Raw genomic sequence first — 14,106 nt, 5'->3', positions numbered from 1 at the left:
TCAGACACACCGGGCACAGGAAAGCACCACGGATGTGTTCACTGTTACATTTGGAAATGTGAAGGATAAACTAAACTCTTCCCTCATACTATCGCAGGTTATTTTTAGAGTTAAAAAGCCCTCTGAGGAACGGCTCCAGCCACCTAAAGCCTGGGATGGCAGAACTCAGGGAGCTCAGCGGCATTGTACCCAACCTGCCACACTGCTCCCTGCACCCCCAAAGCCACAGGCCTGGGATCTAAATGCTAAATGTCATTTATTTTTGCTATTGCTTATTTACAAAAATGTGCAGAGGCTTGCACTGGGATGGCACCGGGCATAAACAGAACTCAAAGGCCATTCCTGTCCCCAGGGGCAGGGTCAGGGAAGAGGGCGGGGGGGGGGAGATGCGTCCCTCTCCCACCTCCAAAGCTCTGCAGGACCTTCTGCAGCTCAGGAGGGTGGTGATGCTGCAGGGACCCTCATGTGCACCCAGCCAGGCTCACCCCAAATGCTTTTGAACAAACTATTGCTAGCAAAGAGATGAAAGAGGCGCTCCCATGATTTCCATTATCTGATCGTGTTTTCCACTCTAAATCTAATTGAGGCAGCAAGCAGGGAGCAGCACTTTGAGACAGACAAGACATTTGCATCTGTTTTGCTGATTACAGGAGCTGCACATTTCACTTTAAACATCAATGGGTTGCAACTGCTATTCAAATGATATGGAAATTGCTACTTTATACTGAAATGTCCCTCAAGCAACAAAGGAAAAGATTAGCACAGAGCTTTGGTTTTTATCTTTTCTCTTCTTTTCATTTTAATAAAACACCGTGGTGGCAGTGGAAAACTCTTTGATGGCTCATGAACAACACCTGTACCTTTGAACATTTTATTTGTACCAAGTTGCAGAACATTTGAAGCCTTTTGTGCAACTATTATGACAACAATTTCTAACTAAAATATTCTTTATCTGAGACACTGAATTAACTTTATTTTCACAAGACTTCTTCGCCAGAAAAATATACACATACAGGCTATACGGATAATTGTTCAAGGTAATGAAGGATATCACCACCAATTTATGATTATTTAAATGGGTGTCACTGGCTTCTGATGTACCTTTACGGTTCTGATGCACCAACAAAGGGTTTCAAGAAGAACATCAGCCTTGACCCCTCTCAGCAGGGCTATCCTGAATCTGAAGAAAAAGTAAAAGCACATTACAAACAAAGTTATTGTTTAAAAAATCCAATGTAGACACATTGACAGAATTAATTTGTAAAAGTCTGTCTAAAGAGACTGACTCACAACACTTCTATTCTGATGTCAAAGATTTGAGGCTTTGGGGTGCTGATAGGTGGGAAATTATCAGCTCTCGACCAAATCAGATACATTGCTATTCTTGACATTAATTATTTTAGAAACTAGAACACTGAACTCAGCCTGTGGGGTTCTGTGTCCCATCAGCATCTAGCACAGATCTGGTGAGAAACTTTCAATTCTTCATAAGCAGGTTCAGAAGAGAGATGCAAACAGGATGAGCAAACACAGCAGCTCCTTTCTTCCAGGAACAAGTTTCAGTGCATCACCCAGATGCAGTGCCCAACCCGGAACTGCCTACATCACCCAGGGGCACAAATCCTGCTCTTACCCACGTGCCCCCGCAATCCCACTACCTTTAGTGGGTTTTTTTCTCTCACAAGTGTAAAAAGAACAACGTTACTTCAAAACATTCACGCTGCATTCATCACTCTAAACCCATCACAGCACATCCACACTGGAACTCTGATACCCACACTCGCACTTTTGGTTTTGTTAGTCCCACATGAATATTTATGCCCATTTCCATGATGTGTCCCCCGGTTCGCACAGGGCGCAGGTTGTTTCAGCAGCTGAAAGCCATTAACATCTGACAGCTGCTGAAAGAGCTCTTTGGGAACAAATAGGTGGTGCCGGGCATTGTGGAGCCGGCAGGTGATTACGGCATCATTACGGGCTGCATCTTCCTTGGCAGCTGCACGGACAAGGAGGGCTCTTCATGCACTGCTCAGACCTGCCTGGTGCAGGGGAGATTTAATTATCATCACCACATAATGGGCAGTTTGTGGAAGGCGAAGACCTGGCAGGAGCAGATAGTGGGCAAACACAGGGCACGGCTCGCAGTAATTACCCTCCAAAGCGGAGCACAGCTCTGGCTGGAGCAGCAGATGCTGCCGCCCATCAGCATCTCCACACGCAGCATATGTTCAAGTGGAACTCGAAAACAAGGCAGCAGAACGCTGCTTGCAGAGCTACAGGATGCTTGGGATGGGGGTGAGGCGGGGGGGTGTGCTCAGGGAGGAAACTGGGATTGTCACAGGGAAAATCTGGGAGCAGAGAGAAGATACCCAGCACACAGGGCATGGATGAATACTGAGAGGGGCCAGGGAGGAAAATATTCCTGGGCCTTCAACCTACCAACATCCTCTGTTCCAAGACCTGCTTTGTGGATTTTATTCTCAGGGAGGGAGAGTGGGATGAGCCAACAAATTGTGCTCAGAGGAAGAGGGAGATGATACTCGTGCCCTGAGAGGGTAAGGACCATGATTTTCCACCCCAAGTGGGCAGCTGTGGGAAGGTGGACAAAGTGCCACTCACGTTTAACCCCTCCAGGTGGAACAGGCTGTGCACAAGGCAAGCAAAAGATGCTGCTCGAGTTTTGTTCAAGTCATGGCATATTGCTTTGTCAAAAACAAAATAAAAGCATGTGCTGGGGTGGTTAAATGCAACAGAAGAGAGGTACAGCACAAGACAGCCCTTCTGAGATGCTGGAAATGCTTGTCTTCATACCCCACTAATGAACACAGTCATTCCACTCAAGGCAATTACATAAGTTATTTAAAAAATAATTATGTAAAAGCAGGAAATGTCAATGTGCACATTACTTCCTTTCAAACCATTTTCTTGGCAACCAACCCATCTGTTCTACCTCAATTCTTCTTCCAAAACAGAATTAATGTTCATCTTCATAAACTTAACATGTCAGGAAGTTCTGAAATGACTTTACCTACACAGCATCACCTTCCTTGTGACGCTGTTGCTTTCATCACACTTCAATCTTTTTTTGCTTCTAACTCTGTGTGAATAATTACCATTGTAAACACATTCATACACCAGTTTTCAAAAGAAAAAAAGGCCATACTCAATAGCAACATAAATTTGGGATGTAAATTGCCACACAGCACAGTCACATTATAAACAACGCTGTCCATGTACAGCTCCAGTGCCTTTGATGCCCAGCCAGAATTAGATCTTTTCAACATTTTCTTATTAAGGATAAATTACAAAACAAACCAAGCGTGCTCGAGTGAGAGGGCCTTGATGTGAACAGTGTCCAGGTGCCAGGGTTTCTTTGTTTGATGTTGATAGAGCCTTTCAAATATTGCAGCCTTTTCTCTGGAGACATATAAAGACTCAGAATCCATGGTTTTAGTAAAAACATCATTCCTGGATAATGTCCACCTGAGGAGAGAATCATACCTTTTGATTTTGCCTGGGCTCACAAGAAGGGATGGCACAAGTGGTGACTGTGTGTGTACTGTGTGTAGGGAGCTACTTTTCAGTGTCACATCACCAGCTGGAAGGAAGAAGATGACCCTGGGGATAATCCAGGTGGATCCTAAGGTCAGTCCATGGAGCAGCTGCCACCACTGCCTTTGGAGGAACATTTCCAAGGTCTGAGGGAGCCAGGAAAGAGCGAGGCATCCCTGGGCCAGGAGCTGCGGGAAGGCAGCTGGATGCTGTGGGAGCAGCAGGACACTGAGGAGGCTCTGATCCACCTCCTCACGGCAGCTCAGCTTCTCCTGAGCACGGAGGGGATCTGGCCTCGCTCTCCCAGCAGAGTTTTCCCATGTTCTCTGTACATGCTTACTATTATAAGCACAATCGTGGTGAATGTTTGTGCAAGTCATTAGCTCTGAGTTTTCTCAGTACTTTATACATCTTTGTTACTATTCTTAATTTCACTTGTATTTTTGGAAATATACCCCACTTCCCTGGAAGCAGATGCACAATACGGCTCTAATTCACAAACCTGGAACCCAATAAGAACAGCAAACACTTATGCCTAAAATCATCAGTGAAGAGCTGACCTCCATTATCCAGTCCCAGGGCTCACAAAACGCTCATTGCTGCATGTTTGTGCAATGTATTTTTAAAGCAGGCACTGTTTAAAATATGTACAATTAATATTAACGAAGACCTGTCGTTCTCAGTGCGAGTGGCTGGGACAAGTGCTGCCTTCTGTCTGGTGTGCAGTGACCTTTAGATGTATTTTTAGGCACTGTCCTATAAGTAATGTGTCTTGCACAAATTACTTCTGCCCAGATATAAAGCAACGTCAACCAGAGGAGGGAGAGAGAGCAACATGGGGGGATGAGAATTTGTGCTTTCTAAAATTGGGAGAAACAGAAAAATACCAGGTTTTATATGAGGATTTTTGAACTGAATCATTTTCTCTCTCATACAGGGCCGTGGGTAAGGGCATTCACACTGGACTGAAGTGTAGTGTGATTCTCCCATTTCTGAGCAAAGAAGATTGCACCAAACAGTTCCTTGCAAGAAAAACAGAATTAGTAAAATCAATTATATATTTGATTAGAAATGTTTGTGTCTCCCAGGGAGGACAAAGATTAATTTAGGTAACTACTAAAAATTTTCAATCTTGGTAACTTTAAGCTAAAAAGTAAAGTTAGAAGAAACCTGTGTGGAAAAATACTGTGGAAAGTGATTGCTCTCCTAGCCACGGGAAAAATCAAACTCCACTATGTTGTGTGGTATATAAGTGGCTCACACAGTTATGTATAAATATATATCAATAAGGGAAAGGTCTAGGAAATTACATGAAAGATTAGGACAATATAAGGTTGTGAAGAAAACAAAATAACTGTATCTGCCAACTAAAAATAATGGGTTTGTCTGTGTGGTTACCCCACAGAAAAAACCCTAATGTACCTGTTTCTACCCACTCAAAATTAGAAAAATCAAGTGTCAGAGATTAATTCTCAGCATCTGAAAGATGAAAGATGATCTAAGATGGCTTTTAAATTTATTTAGTGAAGATTTCTGAAATTAAAAAAAAAAAAAGTAGGGGAATAAAACTCAATGTAGAATTACTTCTGATGCAGAGAAAAAAACAGGATAAAGGATCACTTACTTTAGGTGACTCTGCCAGACAATTTTCTTCCCTGCTACATCATGGTCGGGTTCCTTATGAAGCTCATTTCTTTAAAAGTCACCCACAAAGGCCCAATGGCAACAAAATGGTTTGCTTTAACTGACACCAAACTATGAAGAAATAAAAAAAAAAAAAAATCCCATTAAATCAAATTGAGAGGTGTAGTCTGTAGCAGTTTTTCATTTAAGACTTGGATAATAAATTCCTCTGGTGTAATGGTGCCACCAGCAGATAATAGTTAGAACTGGTTTTAGTTGTAAAAACTGCACGGATACAAATTTCTCTATGGAGGTTATTTAAGCTTCCAAGAACATATCCTTTATTTTTTTAAAAAGAGTATTTTGATAAGAACATGGAGCTAAAAATTGGTTCTAAATGTGATCTATCAGTAGATAAAACTTTGGGTTCAGAATCCTCAGTGTAAGTTCCTCTATGATTTATAAAGATAGGGAAGTGTTTGGGACAACATGGGGGTTTTTCCCACAGTAAAAACTGGTGATTTTTTCATGCCCAAACAACTGGCAAACATTGGAGCAGTAACAACAACATTAAACTGTGCGAACTGAATGACTGGAACTCCTCAGTTTTGTCTGTATGGACACTGATCTGATAAACACTGAATATCTGAGTGGAGCAACTCCTTTTGTCCAGAGAGATCCAGGATCTGGCACTTCTGATGCAGAGGGAGAATTGAGGGGACTTGTTCCTCCAGCCACTGCAGAGCTGACATTCCCAACATTACTGTCACCTTTTTACCTACAGCACCATCATTACATTTACAATCATCACTTCTCATTCATATTTATATAGAGGGTTCAGGAATTTGGAACATAATTACAGTGGGAGGAAGTCCCTGCCATGCAGGTATGGATTTCCTTTCAGACAAGGAACTGGGAGTTAGATCATGGTTGCAGCAATGTCTTTGAACTAAACTCAACTGCTCTAAGAGTTACTCCAGACTGAAATATAAATAGGGCAATATGAGAACCAGATCAGTTCTCAGCAAGATCATTTAACACAAATCTTCCATCGGCTGATTTACTGATTTGGAGTACAAGGATATTTGTAGGAAACACAAATTCTGCAATCCTTCACAGCCACAGCCTCTCCTTGTGCTGCTCTCAGGTTTAATGGAGCTAATCTGGAGCACTCCTGGCTGCCCTGCAGGGCCCCCAGTGCTCAAACCACAGCTGAAAGTCACTGTCCCCCGTTGTGCACTCACACTATTGCACCTGCATATTTTATTTCTCACACAAAAGGTCAAAAGCTTGCCAGCAGGCTGCCTGCCTCCTCAGACACACAATGCGTGCAGGAAAATAACTCCAAGGAGCTGCTTGCTGTAATTTCCTGCAATTTAAGACTATTTATTTTTAAAACTTTTGCTGCCAACCTCCCCATCTGACTGTCACCCTCTTGCTGAATTTCACCATCAGAACACAGTAATTTATTAGCGATCAAATCCAACCGGTTATTTGACTGTCTTGGTTTTAAATACGACTCAGGCTTTTTAGGCTTTTTAGCTCTGAATCCTTCGGGCTCTCTATAATTAATGTTCCTTTAGCAGAGGCAGTGAGGGGCTGGCTGTGCACAGCCCCTGTTAACCCTTTGCTGAGACCACCACAACCCCACCGCGAGGCAAAGGGGTCGCCACGAATTACTCACTCCATTATTTCTACTTCTGGCATTTGGGAATTAATCTTTCCTAGAAGTGGGATGAGTACAGCCACCCTCTATCCACGTGATTAGAAACTGGTCTGTGCATGCAAATGTTAATTAACAGATGGGGGGTCACACCCACACATATGGCATTTGGGGAACTACCACAAAGCTTTCGTGGCAGCTGAAGGGATTTGAGAGGAGAGCAGGGGGGTGATCAAGTGAAAGGCTGGATATCTGCAGTGTCAGGTGTGTCTATGGTCACTGCAGCAGGAAAGGTGGATGGGATAACCAGGGATAAGCCAGCAATTGAGCCACTTTCTGGGGAAAGGGACCTGGGGGTCCAGGTGGCCAAAAAGATCAATATGGGTGACCAGGGAGCTGTGGTGGCAGAGAGCCAACAGGATGCTGGGCTGCACCAACAAGGGCATCACCAGCAGAGATAAAATCATCATCCCACTCAATCCAGCACTTGTCAGGCCTCACCTGAAATACTGAGTTCAGTTTTGACCCCTGCTATGCAAAAAGGATGTGGAAAGGCTGGAGAGGGTCCAGAGAAGGACCACAAAGATCAGCAAAGAACTGGGAAGCTGCCCCATGAGGACAGGCTGAGAGAACTGGAGTTGTTCACCCTTGAGAAAAGAAGGCTTAGGGAGACCTCCTCACCACGTTCCAGGCTATAAAGAGGATGGAAATTCCCTTTTTACAGGGAGTCACATGGAAAAGACAAGTGGCAATGGGTACAAGTTACTCCTGGGGAGATTCCACTTGGACACAAGTGGGAAATTTCTCACAATGAGAAATTTCCAATCAGCCATTGGAAAAATCTCCCTGGGGGAGTGGTGGATTCCCCAGTGCTGGACACTTCTAAGATTCAGCTGGGCAGGATGCTGGGCCATCCTGTCAAGGCTGTGCTTTTGCCTAGAAAGGTTCCATCATGATCCTTGAGGTCCTTTCCAGCCTGGTATTCTATGGCTCTATGAAAAATATTTATGAGTAAATATTGAATTTATTCCTACATTGAAAGATAATCTCCTGTGCTCTTTAGGTCAATATTATCATACCCCAGAGAGGTCAAATAGCAGATATTTGGCAAAAACTAAAAACCACTACACAGTAAAAGGAGGTCAAGAGTGAACGCATTTTCCTTTAAATTTTAGCATCTTGTTACCATACTTTTTTTCCTCCAGCTATGTGACCTATAGCCATGAATGGCAAAAAAATACAACCTAGAAGAGGAAAACAACAATATTAATCAAGGTCTACTCTCAGATATATATTTTTCCTAGTGAGTATTTCATAGTTAGGAGGGCTGAATTTGACCTCGAAACATTCCAATAATCTCTCGTAAAACAAATTCACAGAAAAATTACTATATTTGATATTTACTTATTAGAAATTGCAACTGCCATTGGAATTCTGAAGGGGCTGCCCTAAGAAAGCCTTGTCCTTTTCTGGGTAAACTATTTAAGGCAGTATCCTTGACTGAACTTCCAGCATTTTAGCTAATTTGACCATGTTTGTCTTCCACCCAAAGCACTCCCAGCAAAAATAGCTGCCAGAGCTCCTGTGCAGCAGTTGACTCAAGAACTCTGGTTTTTGCAGTTCTCTTCTGCTGTATTTTAAGAAGATTTTTTCCCAAGTCTCTTATCAAATAGCTTTTAGTAGTGACAGATATGTTTGGTGTAAGCCTGCTGGTTTCCCACGAGCGAGAGCTTTGGGGAGACTTTCAGGAGTACATTAGAATTATAGACACTGAATGAATCATAAACAAATACCAAGATCTCTGGTAGGCACAAAATACTGCTTTCTGTTTTGATGAATAAATGGCAAAAGGCGTAAACAATGACCACGATATCAGATTATTGTTGTTATTGAACTAATGTAAAAAATGTAAAATTCTATTCTGAACCACACATTTGTTATTTCAAAGGAATTTCCAGCAAAGAAAGCAATTTTACAGCCTGCATGCATATTCTACTGGACTAAGAGGAGTCTGAAACCTATAAACAATTTGTACTAATCTAATTACAAATGTACTAATCTGTGCTGGCACAAGACCATGCTGCTACCTACTTATTTCATAATAGTAAGGACAAGTTTAAATTAATACTTGCATGAGAGGTATATGATGTAAAACCATTATGTCTCTGACAGCACAGCTTTTATCAGTGTGGAAAATCCCAGCAATTTCACTGAATAAAAACGAAACCTGACTGGATAAGTTATCCCTACAGTGTTTAGAGACAGCTTCTCCCTATCACACTGCCTTGGAGCCGGTACAGAAAAATCCAGGAAGGAGGAAACAACAGCAGATTAAAAACCATGACAGCACTTTCCAGAAAATGTTCTTCTGCCCCTGCCTGTGTGTCAGTGTGGGTCTGAAGGAACATGCCTGAACCTGCAAACCAGCCCCAGAGAGCACTGGAGAGGAACCGGCCTTTGTTCAGAGCAACGCCAGGTTACCCCTGCACTTCTTCATTCTGTCAGCCTCTGGGAACCACAGAAAACTGATCCAGGGCACACACAGCCTGAGAGGGAATGAAAATGCCTGGCCATAAACAGGCTCATGCAATGCTGGATGCTCACTCACCTTCCTCACCAGTGGTTGGGTAATCACAATCCTTTGTGGAGCTTTGACAGAAAACAAACACTGCAGCTTCTTGCATGAGCAAAGATTTTTCCTTCCCATCCCTTTGGCCTCTCTGGTATAAGAGAAATTTCCCTATGGGCAAAGAAAGAGTCTATTAAAATAGGAAGTTTGAGGTAAAAAAAACCACAGTCTGATTGTTGTATTTAACTCCTGCCTTTTCAATTCCTTCTTACTGAGCACAACCTCTGTTTAGTATTTCTTATTCCTCACGTAATAAAGTCCTAACTGCCAAGGGCTGACTGACTGATAATGGTGTTATTTCCCTAGTTTCACTCAGCAATGCAACCACAAAGCTTTTGGATTTCAGGGCCTCGTGAAAGGGTGAAAAAAAAGTTAATTTTGTGGCAGGGCTGCTGCTTGTGTTCTGTTACTGTTCACTCTCCAACAGAAAAGGTTTTTGTATTAAATTGTAATGAAGCCACTGGACAAACTCAGGAAAAATGAATCAATAATTGTAAGAAGAAGATGCAATATTTCAAGTTAAATACTATGAATTATGTATAGTCATTCATGCTGCCTATTGATATTTGTTGTGAAGTAACAACAGCTTGTGTATTCATCAAAGGATTTAACACTAAATGGTAATTTTAAGTTTAAATCACAATTACTTCCCTGTTTCATAATGGCACTATTTCCTTATTCACCTACCAACAAGAGAAAACATGGTTGGATTGAGGAAGAAAAAATCAAAATAACTTTCTCCATTTATATCTCATGAAGGAACTTCCTTGATTTAAAGCCTAGGATGAAGTTCACTGCCAAGTATAGATTTACCAACAGTCACTGCCTGATGCTCTTCGAGAGGAGCTGCATCCTCAGGGTGCAATTACAGCAATTATCTGGATGGATCTTCTCATCAGTGACCTTTGACTCATCCCCTACGAACCGTCAGTCTCCATCACCAGATGGGGAAAGCAGTTTTATTGTTTGCACTCATCAGCTGCTTCTGAGAGGAGGAACCCCCTGAAGCACAGCCTGGCTGCCCACTGTGCCCTCCCTGCAGAGGGGCAGCCCTGGCAGGAACTGCAACTCCCTCCAGGCTGCTGTCCTGGCAGGATGAGCAGCAGCACCCTGGATGCTCCTGCATCCCTCAGAGGCATTGAGAGGAAAACAGAAAAATATCACTTTGTATCCAAAGTACAGGTAGGTGCATTGCCTCATCTTGAAAGGTGGGGTTTGTTGGTTGTGCATCACTCTTTGGAAGTTTGCCCCAAAAGAAGAGACAGCTGTCTCACTTTGCCTCTAACTAGAATAGAATGAATTCACTGAACTGACTGAATTTACTATAAACTTACACCTCTGCAAAGATGAACCACAGCCTTACCTTAACACTATTATGACATTTATTATCCCACAATTTTTACTGAAGCAAAACTCCTGCAAAAGTTTTGTCAGAGGGCATGGCCTGGAGGGTACAGCTCATGTAAAATTAAACAATTTCAATTCACAGTCAGTAAAGCTAAATGATGAAGGGATAAACAACTCCATTCAAGCAGCAGGACATTTAAAATGGGATTGGCAAATACCAACTATAAACAGCTTTACAACTTTCACTTTACAGTGAAACAGCTGATCAGCTCCTGTAACTAAAGGAAAAATCACCTTTGCCTTAAAGGGACTTTAGCTTAGTTCTCCCAGCTTACAGCTCTTCCAGAAAAAGAATGGCAGTTCCAGGCTTAATTATAATCACCATTAGCTGCTACCTACCACTTAATTAGTTGGTAATAAAAGCAAGGCTCTTTCTTATCAAACCAATCAGCAGTGTCACTCCTTTGCATTCCTCCCATTAGCTGCAGATGTTGTTATGTGGACAGGGCAGGGATAGAACCAGTAATAGTCAATCTGGGAAAAAAAACCCCAATCTCAAAAGCTAAAAATAAAATAATTTAGAGAGGCAACTCAAACAGTCAACTACCGATGGAGATCGAAACTAAATTCATTATCAAGTGCCAATTCGAAGTGAAAACAGATTGAACCAAAACTGTTCAAAAATGCTTTCCCATTTTGTAACACTCACACCCCTAACGCCAGACAGAGCCCAGCTGTTTCTGTGACTGACTTCAAACAATAGCTGGGCTGTTTAAAAGTTCGAAAGCTGTTAAAAACAGGGAATGATGTTTGCCTGAAGACATACTGTATTAATGCAAATTGCTTTCAAATGCACATCCCGCTTCTTAAACAAAACAAACCCGAGATATTAAACTGAGTGGAAGTTACTGCTAGAGCCATACATAACCTGCCAGCCATAATTCAGTCACCCATTAGGGACTGCATGGAGTGAGCCTGCATTCAGAGAAACACAGCAAAAGGGGCCTCTGTTTGTAGCAAAGGAAAGTGTTTTTCATTTCACTGTTCCTACTTTAGAAAGGCCTTAAGACTATAGAGTCTGTGTCTCCTTTTTGGACGTTCCAATTAGCACCAGATGAAACCCTGTGTCTGCTCCTTCCAAGATGCTGCATGCCACTCGTGCCCATGGCTGTTAGTCATGCTGCCACAGTGCCTTCCTACCAGCTTAAGCACTGACCTTTAAGAAGTTATAAATGTTATTTCAGCTTTAATATTCCGATTTTAATGTCTCTGGCAGTGATTAACAGCACTAGCTTTATGTCTTTAGATCCTTGCCTATTTGCTCACCACCTTCTGCTAATGTAACTTAATCATCACATGCTGCAGCACCCCAGGTTTCTATTTCTGGTTTAGTGAGACTGAAGTAGTAATAAGCACAGCACACTGTATCATCAGTGGGTTTCATTGCTCCTGAAGGCAAGAGGATTAAATCAGAGATTCATTTTGTTCTGTGTCATCTTTCTCATCTGCACAATGGAGACAACACAGCTATGGCTGAGAGACGGAGAGGCTTCCTCAAAACAACAACAATTACACTCCCATCTGTTAATTTCTTGTCAGTTATCTTTGCAGTATAGATGTGAGATTGTTAAATAACCAAACTCATGTAACTAACAAAAAAGTTATCACAGCAAAGATCTTCAGGAATGTGCCGACAGACAGCAGACACGTTTCCCCGATCCAGACTCAGCAGTCAGCAAAAAGATTTGAAAGACAGGAAAGAGACTAGTTTGGATACAAAGGAGAGGATGACAGGAACGTTAAGATGACAATTCAAGAAAATTTCTTGGAACAGTCACAAAAATGGAAATCAGCTGGAAATCCACCATTTCCTCATATACTCTTAGAATATGAGGAATAACACTTAAACAGTGACTAAAGACCATCTCATGGCAAAATGTTACATCACAGCATGAGAACTCCTAGTCCTTGTGGTGACACTCACTGAGCACCATTTCCACACTGTTGTGAGATTTCCACACTTGGAGCATACAAAAGAAATCTACTGGATTTGACAAGCTCTTCCTTTATCAAAAGGCCAGCTCACTCCTCATGGCCCGTGTGCCCACTTCACCTCACCTTAAAGGACTTACTTTAAAATTTACCTAACAAATCTGTTGCTTGTTTAAAGCCCTAAAATCTCTTTAAGTAAAGATTTCTTAGATAAGATGCTTAAATTAGCAACAAACAGTAACTATCCTGATACGTTAAAAACATTTATCAGCAACAGAAAATATATTAACACGCCCTAGTGCAGACTCCCTGCGCCTGCCTTGCACTGGCGGCACCAACCTCACCTTCCATGGAGCCAACTCAGCCAAAGGGAAAACACAAACACAGCAAAGGCACTGCAGGGCTGAAGAGGTGTCACAGCCAGCGAACGTGGAGGGACCAGCTGAGCCTGTGCCAGCCCCAGCGGGAGAAAAGTCCCATTCCAGGCACAACAAGGCAGCCTCATCCTATCCCAGCTGGGCTTCAGCAGAAGACAGCAGCGCTCTCCCCATCCTCACTCCTGCTTGGGGTGACAACACTTTGTAGCCTGCTAAGGGAAAGAAACCAGCTCTTTTTATATCGCCCGGACATGGCCAAAGTGATGGAGGGACGGGCCGAGGGAAACTGAGGCAGCAATTCCAGCAGCTCGGAGCGGCTTCCCTTGAGCTCCCACGGCGGCGGCCCCGTGCTGCCACCTGCGGGCAGCGCCGGGAAGGACCGCTCTGGGAGGCAGCACCGGGAATGACCGCTCCGGGACACAGCACCGGGAATGACCGCTCTGGGAGCAGCACCGGGAATGACCGCTCCGGGACCCGCACCGGGAATGACCGCTCTGGGAGCAGCACCGGGAATGACCGCTCCGGGACACAGCACCGGGAATGACCGCTCTGGGAGCAGCACCGGGAATGACCGCTCCGGGACACAGCACCGGGAATGACCGCTCTGGGAGCAGCACCGGGAATGACCGCTCCGGGACACAACAGCGGGAAGGACCGCTCTGGGAGCAGCACCGGGAATGACCGCTCCGGGACCCGCACCAGGAAGGACCGCTCTGGGAGCAGCACCGGGAATGACCGCTCCGGGACCCGCACCGGGAATGACCGCTCCGGGACACAACAGCGGGAAGGACCGCTCTGGGAGCAGCACCGGGAATGACCGCTCCGGGACCCGCACCAGGAAGGACCGCTCCCGGAGCAGCACTGCCCGTGAACTCTCCCTGCAGGAACACCAGAGCCAACTTCCAGCCTCGGCTCCTTCTCAT

The 14,106-nt window shown here is 43.7% G+C and overlaps 1 long non-coding RNA gene across 1 annotated transcript; it reads right to left on the bottom strand.

Moving 5' to 3' along the window:
* Positions 1 to 855: 855 nt before the first annotated feature.
* LOC120411061 lies at positions 856 to 13,582 on the bottom strand. The gene is made up of 4 exons (XR_005603483.1): positions 13,151 to 13,582; positions 9,447 to 9,578; positions 5,177 to 5,307; positions 856 to 3,483 (listed from the first exon to the last, which is right to left on the bottom strand). It is a non-coding gene; the product is annotated as an uncharacterized LOC120411061 (long non-coding RNA).
* Between the last annotated feature and the right edge of the window lie 524 nt (positions 13,583 to 14,106).

Source organism: Corvus cornix, chromosome 20, assembly GCF_000738735.6.
Source record: "Corvus cornix cornix isolate S_Up_H32 chromosome 20, ASM73873v5, whole genome shotgun sequence".
Taxonomy (NCBI): Eukaryota; Metazoa; Chordata; class Aves; order Passeriformes; family Corvidae; genus Corvus; species Corvus cornix.
Note: the sequence above shows the minus strand (reverse complement) of the source record. Positions and strands in the feature narration are given on the sequence as shown.